Source organism: Aethalodelphis obliquidens, unplaced genomic scaffold, assembly GCF_003676395.1.
Source record: "Aethalodelphis obliquidens isolate GAN/ISIS:26980383/991018 unplaced genomic scaffold, ASM367639v1 scaffold1, whole genome shotgun sequence".
Classification (NCBI taxonomy): Eukaryota; Metazoa; Chordata; class Mammalia; order Artiodactyla; family Delphinidae; genus Aethalodelphis; species Aethalodelphis obliquidens.
In genome coordinates, this window is record NW_020837945.1 from 61,366,501 (window position 1) to 61,376,271 (window position 9,771).

Below are 9,771 nucleotides of genomic sequence, written 5' to 3' on the forward strand. Positions count from 1 at the left end.
ATTGCATAGTGGTTAGCTCACTGGCTGATAAGTGAATTCTGGTTCTGCAAATTCCTATCTCTGCTCAATAGCAAGTTTATTAATCTGTAAAATGGAACTGCTTCATAAAGTGGTGATCAAGAGTAATAATGATTAATCAGTAAATTGTTTTTATTCTCCTTTTCTCATCAAATGTCATCTGATTTTTAATTCTGTAATGACTCTCCCTTTTTTTGTAAACAACTTTTTTTTTCCATTAAGTGCCTCAGGAGTCCTAGTTGCATTTGCCTTTCGTCCTTGGTTCTGTTTGCGTTGGGCTGATTTTACCTGGCTTGTTTGGCTGCTCTCGCGCTTGCATTGTTCTTGATATCTCCATTCCAGACAGCGGCCTTGAACTGTCTGCTGGGTGAATGACACATAGTTTGTGGTGTGAGTGAGCTATCAATATATAGAGGGGGACTTTCCTGAGTTGATGGGTTTTAAGAAAAGGAAAATGAAAAAAAGACAGTCAACCTGACTCTACAATCTACATTTAACATTCCTATTCTTCCAAAGTCAAGGGTGGCATCTTGTCATCCTTTTAAGCTCACCTGGCAATGTGCTTATAATAAGGCAACGGTTCTGAACAGCTGGCATGTTCCATTTCACAAGTGACCAAAACTTGTAATTTTGCATATAGCCGTTGTTGGTATACATATTTTATCCTCACAAGTAAATGCCAATTGGCCAAAGGGTATAAATTGTCTGATTTCATTTCTTTTCCCCTCATGGAACTTAGCATGGTGCATTGTACTTAGTAAGTGTTCGATGAATGCTTGAGGAACAAGTAACTGTGGTTTCACCTTGCAGAATGATAACATATTTTACTGATTCATTTTCCTTTGAGTCGTTTTCTCTCAAAACTCTGTGTTATGAAACTTTTTCCTCTGTTCGAGTTGAATTGCTTTCTAAAAAAAATCCCCCTCCATCTTTTCTTAATTAACAGGCTTTGCCAGGACTTTTTTTTCTTTCTCTGTGACAGTTTCCCACTATTGTCTGTTTGCAGCCGTTACATGGTTGAGAACTGAGTAGACATGCTAATGATTGCCTGGTGTGTGGGCGGAGCACCTCTGAATTCTCCTAGACTGGCCATGCAGCCTGTTCCTACTTACTGTTTCTAAAATAAGCCTCTAGTTGGCAGCCAGGGGATGGGTTATTTGCAGTTTCTTTCTGTGGAGGAAGTTCTTGCTTGGACTAGCTATCTGTGTTTCTATTTAAGCGCAAATAAACATGTTGCTGCTCCCACACTCCTTAGGTCTACCCCACACTCCAAATTGCCTGAGTCAGCCATGCACAAACTCATCCAGATGACTAGAAACCAGCTGTGGTTTCTGTGTTTAATCAGTTAATTTAGCAAATTATCTTGTGGGTTTGTTTTTTTTTCTTTTGTCCATATCCAGTCTCTTCCTATATTGGTCTTAGATGTATTCTGAAGAAAATTGAGTCATTATATCACTGAATGGATTTGGTCCTTATAATTGTCCTTGGAACTCATGTGGCTGAAACTGAACAACTCCATTGAGGAATTCTGAGCACTTCATTGTTTATGTATTCTTTCCTGCAGCTTTGAGGAAATGATACTTTTCCAAGAGGCATTACATAGGTGTCTGAATTTCCTAGCATCTGGGAAGACAATCTGTAGTACTAATCTGAGATTCTCATTCTGAGTCATGTATTTCAGCCAGTAAACTGGAATCAATCTAGTTAATCCCCTTTCAGTATGTTTTGCAGCTGTTAGGATTCCATGACCGTTATGCAAAGACACAGAGAATCTCACTGATCAGAGAGCAAGCTGGAGGGGACAGGTTGGAGGCCTTGGAGAGACGGCAGGCTTTGAACAAGGCACAAGGTTGTTGCCAACCACCCTGTTAATGCAGGCAGGGTCTCAATGACCTTTAGGATGCTTTTAGCTTTCCAGTCTGTCCTAAGACTATTGTTTTCTTATGGAGCTTCTAAGGTGGCTTTTCTTTTGAAAATAAAAGCCTGAAGTGTCCATGCGTAGAGAAGTGGCCCTCATTAAAGACTTAAGACAGCAGGCTAAATTCTTTCTATTTTAGGGTTTCTTTGGAATGTAACCGCTATGTCCATTAAAAACCAGGAAGTCATGTAGAAGAAGCTGAAACTATGAGATTTCTTTGACAAATCTTTTACCCGGCTGCCCTCTGAACATAGAAGGGAACTATGGAGAAACAAATACACCTCTGAGTTTTATTTGAGGGAAAAGAAAACCTTTCTCTGAGGATGTAGGAATAAGGGATAGACAAAGTTAGATTATGCATTCTTGTGAAGGGGATTTGTCTTATTTATCCTACTTCTTTGCCGAATTATTCCTCCTATTCCTACCTCTCCAGGACATAAATGAATAAATCTTGGCATTTCCTAATCTCATCTATTTTCATAGATTCATATATATCACCTGCAATAGTAATGAGATTCAATTTGAAATTAGCGCCAATTTTGTTTACGTGTGCCAGGAGCTGTGGACTTCCTCAGAGCCTCAAAATACAGCACCACAATTCATTTCCTGCATTCTATCCCATGGCTCAGTTGTGCTGCTATAAATAAGTATTCAGGTTAAGTTGCTGGTGGGTGTTTATCACTTTACTCATCATTTGTCTCAGCTTGGGGAGTTTTTATTGAAAGAGTCAACATAAAAAGTAACTCTCACAGCTGGAGAAGTTGCAAATATGTGATGAGATGATCAGACTAATTGGCCAGGTCTGATAATCAGTAGGTAACCCACTAATTTTGACGTAGAAAACAAACAAGAGATTGAGTGGAGTAGGTTGATTTTTCCAGCTAAGAAGAAAACATCCCTTTAAGATGGGGAGAGACATTCTGGCTAGAGACACTAAGATATTTTAATTGCTTTGTATTACATACTGATTTTACTCACAGACTGTGAAACTAGGTACAGATGGTTGGCTAAATAAGAATTTCAGTCTGTTTAGGATTCTGGCTAGTGTGGAGAAAATATAGAGGGAGAAAACTTGAGAATATTTCAGAGCAGCTTATAGTGGACATTTGTTTTTAATCCAGCGAGAGTGTGAATAAAATGGCACTGCTATCACAAACAATAAAATGAAAGCAGAAATATCAACAAACCACCCCCCCTCTCTTGATACCATGTCTCTTTGTGGTCCAGTGTCTCTCCAATCTGTTATCAAAACAAGAAGTCATAGCAGTTGTTCTCCCTGTGTGGTCCCACCTACCAGGGGCATCAGCATACCCTGGAATCTTCTAGGAAATGCCAATTCCCAGACCCCACTTTGGCCCTACTGAATCAGACACTCTGAGGGAGGGGTCCAGAAATCTCTTTTAGCACATTTCACCCCCACCCCGCCACCACGTCCCCCGATCCTGACGAACACTAATGTTTGAGAACCACTGGTGCATAACCTTGCTACTCAGAATATGGCTTACAGACCAGCAGCCAGGGAATCACTAAGAATTTGTAAGAAATGAAGAATCTTGAGCCCCTCCTCACAGTTTGCATTTTTAAGCAAACCCCCAGGTGATTAGGGTGGCCATTAATATTTGTGAAGCTCTAGTCATTATCCCTACTTTCCTCTTCTTTAATGAAGACCCAAAATGTTTATTCTGATACTTGGAATAAAGATTACATTTCTGAGCCTACCTTTCAACTAGGTCTAGCAATGTGTCTGAGTTTTGGCTACTGAAATGTGGGCAGAAGTCTTCTAGGAAGTCTTCTCTAAAGATAGGAAGCATGAAGCATTTTTGTCATTCCTCCATTCTTCTGCCTGTAACATAGAGATGATGATTCAGGCTCCAGCAGCCAGCTTTGATTGTGAGAAATAAGGTTTACATCAAGGATGACATAGTAGAGAGATGGAAGGAGCAGGGTCCCTGATGAGAGTGGAGCCAGTCCTAAATTGACTTCTATTATGTATGAGAGAAGTAAACTTACCTCTTTATAAGTATTTTTTAGGTCTCTGTTTTGTTTAGGTCTCTGAACTTTATCTTCAGTGATTTTTAACTCGTAACTAGTTATCACCAAGACTTGCTAATTTTACCTCAAAATTTGTTCTAAATCTATTTCCTTTTCTCTATACCTTATAACCAGGCCCTTGTTTACACCCTAATCATCTCTTACTCAAATTTCTAAAATACTTCTGTGTTTAAACCTCCAGTTCTTTACCTTTCAAATTTATCCTCCATTGATGCGAATTATCTAATTAAAATGGAAATCTCATCTTGCTGTTCCTTTGTTTATACATCTCCCTTTCCAGTAGAATAGCTTTCTAGCTTGTTTTCTATTATTTCCCCATGCCCATCATAATGCCCAGGCATACGAAATGTCTTACAGTCCCAGAATTCCTTTTGATTTGTTATGGATCCATGCTGTTACTTTCATTCTGGAATGCTCTGTCTCACTTCTGACTAGAAGGCATATTTTTAGTTACCCTTCAAGATGTGCAACTCAAGGGTGACATTTTAGTTGTGTACCCCATGAAACAAAAATTAAGAGCATGGAACTCAAATTTAGGTATGCTAATTTGCATATTCAAAATTTATGCTTGTGTTATTGTATTTATATTACATATGTACATTACAAAACCAACACAAAATTATAAATAAAAAACAAGTAGAAGTTTTCAGGTTTTATCTTCACTCCCATGAACTGGTTTGTTTCTCCTGAGGTAAGAGCACTGAATTTGGGAGACCAGTTTCTCTAATTTGCAATGTTTGCTATGATGATGATCCCCACCAAAGCAGAACTGATAATGCTCTCCTTTGTACCTCCATAATTTTATATTTGCTGACCTGTTTCTCCTTCTATTTTATGAGATCCTTTAATCAGGGGCTGGATCCTATTCATTTTTGCATTACTACCAGCTATTGTTTGGCAGTATTCATTTATACTTTAATTCATTCAATCAAATGCCAATCAATATTTATTCAATGTCTGCTATATATTAAGCAGTATTAATGTCTGCTATATTGTTCTAGGTGCTGGGGACTCAGTAGCAAATTACTCAAAGTTCCTGACCTCAATTAGCTTACATGTTAGTGTGTGTGTGTGTTTGGGGGAGGGTTGGTGGGGGAGAGATAGATAATGAGCAAACAAGTAAATGTAAATAAAATGCTAGGTGTGATATGCTCAGTGAAGAAGAAAATAGTGACATCATTTGGAAATAGAACTAAACTGAGGTTCTAAACAGTTGCCTGTTTCTGTAAACCTAACCACTTGAGATATCAAACAGCTGTGTGGTTCTCTTCATATGATTTCTTAATCCCCCTTCCTATCCCAGGAGAAAGGGTGGATTCTTATCAGTGTGATAAACCATGTAGAGAGAAAGGTTTGTAAAACACCAGGTTCCTCTCCCCCTATTGCTTTACTTCTTTTATTAGAAAACTAGGGCTATTTAGTTCTACAATTGTGTACATTAATCATTATTTACTTGGCACTTCTCCTGTTCTATTGCTGAGAAGTTGCTCTAGCCTACTTTCTGACTTTGCTCTTCTAATGTTTGTTCTGGACTAGCCCTGCATATGAATCCTCCTCCCTAAAACCTGCATCTCTATTCTGTTCGGGGTGACATCCAAAAGGCCTTCTTATGTCTTATCCATCCCTCAACCAGTTCCTTCCCCTCTGTCCTTTGATGGTGGATAAATTTCCTTTAGCCTTCAAACTTTCCCTCAAAGATTTGGCCAAGATTTGCCATTTTCTTCAGAGATACCATTCCTCTCCCAACCTCTTCAATAAAGCCAGGTCCATTTTTTAATTCCCCTGTCCCTCATGAGCAGAAGAAGATATAAGTATGTCCTTGTTTCTTTGTGGTCCCTTTAGTCCACTATTCCATGATGACATCTTCTTCATTAAGGTTCTTCTATTTGGTTATGCTACCTACCTTCTTTATTTCCTTGTTACAAAAATCTACTCATATTATGGAAACCCTTCCACCTCCAAATTCAATAGGTGAATCACAATTATTATTTATGTACTTATTCATATTTTTTTTTGACTAGCACATTTCTTGTGATTTAGTCCTCTGTAAAACTTAGCCATTCATGTGGTTGGGACTTTATTAATAAATACCTTGGTTCCATACTTCTTTAACTTCCTCATTGCTTGTTATCTCACTCAAAATGGCCCCACACTCATGATCTTGAGCTCCAGATTCCTTTCTCTGATCACAACTTTGTGTCCTTCCTTTTCTTGTCTTTCATTCCTGCGACCTGCTCTTTGTCCTTATGACCTTCAGGTTCTTGACTCCTCCTTCTTCAAGCTCTGCTCTAGCCTCATAAGCTTTCTTCTCCAGCCTATACTCTATAGTAGGTTGTTTCAATTATACAGCTGCTACCATTATAGAAACTATTATCTCCTACACTTCATGACATTTCCAATTATTATTATTATTATTTTTAGTCAATCACTCATAGCAGATGACTTCCTCTTTAGTATGTACTTTACCATTCCCCTCTTCTTTTGTTTCCATTTCTGAGGAGAAGGTGCTGGTCTTCTTCCCTGCTGAACCATTGAACCTAGTCCTAGGCCTCCTGCCTCAAGATGGTGTCATGGAGAAAGCATGGTCTTTGGCCCTCGCCTCACAAGAGCTAGAATTTCAGGCCTATTGTGGATGTAGATATATGTCCTGGAGCAACTTATTTAACCTCCTTGCACCTTTTAGATTTTCATCTTTAGTAGAAAATAATAATAACATCTTTCTTATAGTTGATGTGAGAACTAAATAATAAAACATAAAGCTATCTTGCACAGTATTGGGACCAAGTGGGCACAGAATATATGTTAGTTTATTCCTTTCCTCTGGTGCTGTATTAAGAATTCTTACCCTGCTTTCGCTTTTTACATAAGCTCTCTAGGTCCTTTTCCTCTGTGTACACATGTGCTTATACCTGCCCTACTCTGAACAAGCTTTCCTCCATCGCTAAGTAGTAAATCCCATGGTCTTTTCTTAGTTCTAGGCCTCCTTGGTCTCAAGGTTACATCTGGTACTACTGACTACACCTTTCTTCTTGAAACTGTCACCTCCCTTGGTTTCCATAAGTAAGTTGCTATCCTACCTCTTACTGCTCCTTATTTCTTAACTTTTCTGTTCTTTTTCCTGCTTCTCCTAACAAATAAAATGTCCCCCTAAGATAAGACCCCTGCTTTCTGCCCTTTTCTTTCTACAGTTATTTCCCCAATGTTTTGATTCCCTCCCCTGGCCACAATTCTCACCTTTGAAGTGATTTCTTCAACCAAATCTCCCCCCAAGTCCCAATCCCTGATTTCTACCTACTCATCTCCACCTGCATGTCCTAGTAATACCTTAATATGTATAAAACTGAACTCTTAATTTGCTCTTCTTAATAACACCCCCCAAAAGGTGCCATTATTATTAAAAATAATCTTTACATTTTTCTCTATCTTGCCTCACATCTAATTAGTTGCCAAGACCCGTTAAAGATACCATCACAAGTTTGTGTTTCTCTTCAGAAATTATTGTTCCTAGTGCCATCACTCTACTTCAGACATTCATTACCTCTTCTCTGTACCTTAGAAGTACATTCCTAGCCAGTCTCCCATCTTATGTCTACCTTCCCCATCTATACTAGATATACTTAGTGACATTTTCCAATCCAAAGCACTTTGGGGGCTCCCATTGCTTTCCAGCATTCCATGTTCTTCATAATGTTGTCCTGGCCTATTTGACACCATCTAACTTATTTATCACTGCTTGACTCCTAATGACCTACATTTCAACCAATCTGGAGTATCTGCCCTTCTCCAAGCATGACTTACCTCTTTTTGCCTTCATTTGCACATTTTTAATGTACCTTTGGTCTGAAATGCCTTCTGGTTCTCCTTTTATAATTTGAAATCCTACTCTCTTTTAAGACTCATCTCAAATCATTCCTCCTTCTTGAAATCATTTATTTTCCTCATCTAACTTCTCACAACTTTAAGAGATTTTATTCTTTGAGAAAGAAATTCAATTCTTCCTCATATTATAGTTATTTGTACACTTATCTACTATCCACATAGTATGTTGTCTAAGAGCTAAACTGTGTTTTACTCACTCATCTTTTTCTCCCATTTTGTGCTGAACACATTATCTTGCTAATAATATTTAGACGACAAATATTTGTTGAACTGACTTAAACTGGAAGTACACACTGGTTTATTATGTGCAAATCAAAACTCTGATTTAAAGAAAAAGGAATAACTTATTGATTGTTAGGCTTTTTCCCCCATATAAAACAATATGAAAATCCACAAAAATAGTCTAAACACAGAAAAAATAAATAGCTGACCAAGAATGGACAGTCAGGTAACAGGCAATAGAGCAAGAGAAAGAGGATGACTGTTTAAGACTTGGTTTCTAAAGGATTGTCACAGAAGCAAAAGAAAAAGAATCACTCATCACTCGATTTGGTAAACTGGCTTCATTTTGTAGAGGATTCAGTTTAGCGTTTGAGAGACAGCAATTATTTGCTTGGCCTCTTACCGTCATTTCCAGGGTAGATGACTTATAAAAATAGTAACCTTGAAAGTCTGGGCTACTAAACATATACACAAAGGTTAAACAATTAAATGTCATTACCATCTAGCCCTCCATGAATCTGGTAGTGTGTGTTACATGTGTGTGCCTCAATTTATTCATTTTTCAAATATCACCTCCTAAGAGAGGCCCTCCTTGTCCCCTCTACCTAAATAGCATTTCTCTATCACGTGACCATCAGTCTCTTTACCTTCTTTCATTCTTCGTAACACCTGCATGACCCATCTGTCTTCCTCACTGGAAAGTAACCACCATCAGGGCAGGGACTTTGCTATTTTGTTCTCGGCAGTCTCTCTACTCTAGTCTAGAACAGCCTACTACGTGGTGAGAGCTCAATATGGAAATATGTTTTGTATGAATGGAAGTGCCAAAAATAATTGACCCTTCTATGACATGTTTGTTACAACCCCGAATTCTTTGATAGGATATTATTTTATTTTGTGCCACTCAGGTTTTTCTCACCTAGGCAATATAATTGTAAAGCTTTCTAATCCTTTCTAGAAATCCTCTTTTGTAAATTGGCCAACCTACTCTTTCCATAATTTATTTTGCTTATTCTATGAGAGAAGTTGGCTCAAATTTTCCCAGTAAGTGAAAATGGGTTTCTAATTTGGTTTTCACTGCTTATTCTTTCCTTTTAATTCATGGTCATTCTTGTTCCTAGTGAGTCCCTGTTGACCTACTCAGAATCATTACTGGGAACCAGAAGATGGTATGTAATTGAATTGGTATCGCTGCTGTCACCATCAATTTGTGTAGGAAAAAAGGCTGAGGAAACACAAAGGCAGAAACTATAATTGAATATGGTTACTCCAAAGGTAAAACAGAGTTGCAATTTTCAGAGAGCATGGCAGGTCAGATGGTGAATGTGTAGGGGCTGAGTGAGATGAATTATCCCTGGGGGATATGAAAACCAAAGAAATGGACTTCAGCTGAAATGGATGGTCAGAAGTCACTAAACCCACAGCTTTCACAATGTCAATTCTTTTTCTAGGCATTCAAGTACAATGAACAGTGGATTATGAGGTGAATAGGGGATCAGGAGATGTGGGCTCTAGTTCTGATTTCTTCAGTGGAGGCAGAACAATTAACAAATTAATTAATTGCCCTGGGCCATAGTCATCTCATTTATAATATTGGGACAATAACATAATTTCTGGCTCTCAGGGCTGCTAAGAGGACCCAATAACATGGTATCTGTGATTGCTTTTGAATAGTGTTTCAT